Raw genomic sequence first — 359 nt, forward strand, 5'->3', positions numbered from 1 at the left:
CCCGGGGGGACTTTGGGGTCTGGCTGTTGGTGCAGGGAGCGTGGAGGGGGCACGGCCGGCCCTGGGGGGCTCAGGTCAGCGGAGGCAGTGGGCAGCCGCCCGTACCCAGCTGGCAGTGCTCTTCCTGGGGTGCAAAATCTCGCAGGGACTTTGCTGCCTGGGGTTTCAGGTTGAATTCTGACTGCCTCCCCACACCCCTCCCCAGCTCTCTGTTGCAGAGGGGTACGGGCAAGCCCTGTTTGGGGGGGCTACGTGAGGGTTTGAAGAAGACGGGAACGGGGAGGGGGGCTTGCAGGACTGTCCCTGGGAAACCTTTCCACCCACTGGCTGGGACAGAAACGCTGGCGATGCCGGCTGCA

Source organism: Cariama cristata, unplaced genomic scaffold (genome assembly GCF_000690535.1).
Source record: "Cariama cristata isolate BGI_N322 unplaced genomic scaffold, ASM69053v1 scaffold26225, whole genome shotgun sequence".
Taxonomy (NCBI): Eukaryota; Metazoa; Chordata; class Aves; order Cariamiformes; family Cariamidae; genus Cariama; species Cariama cristata.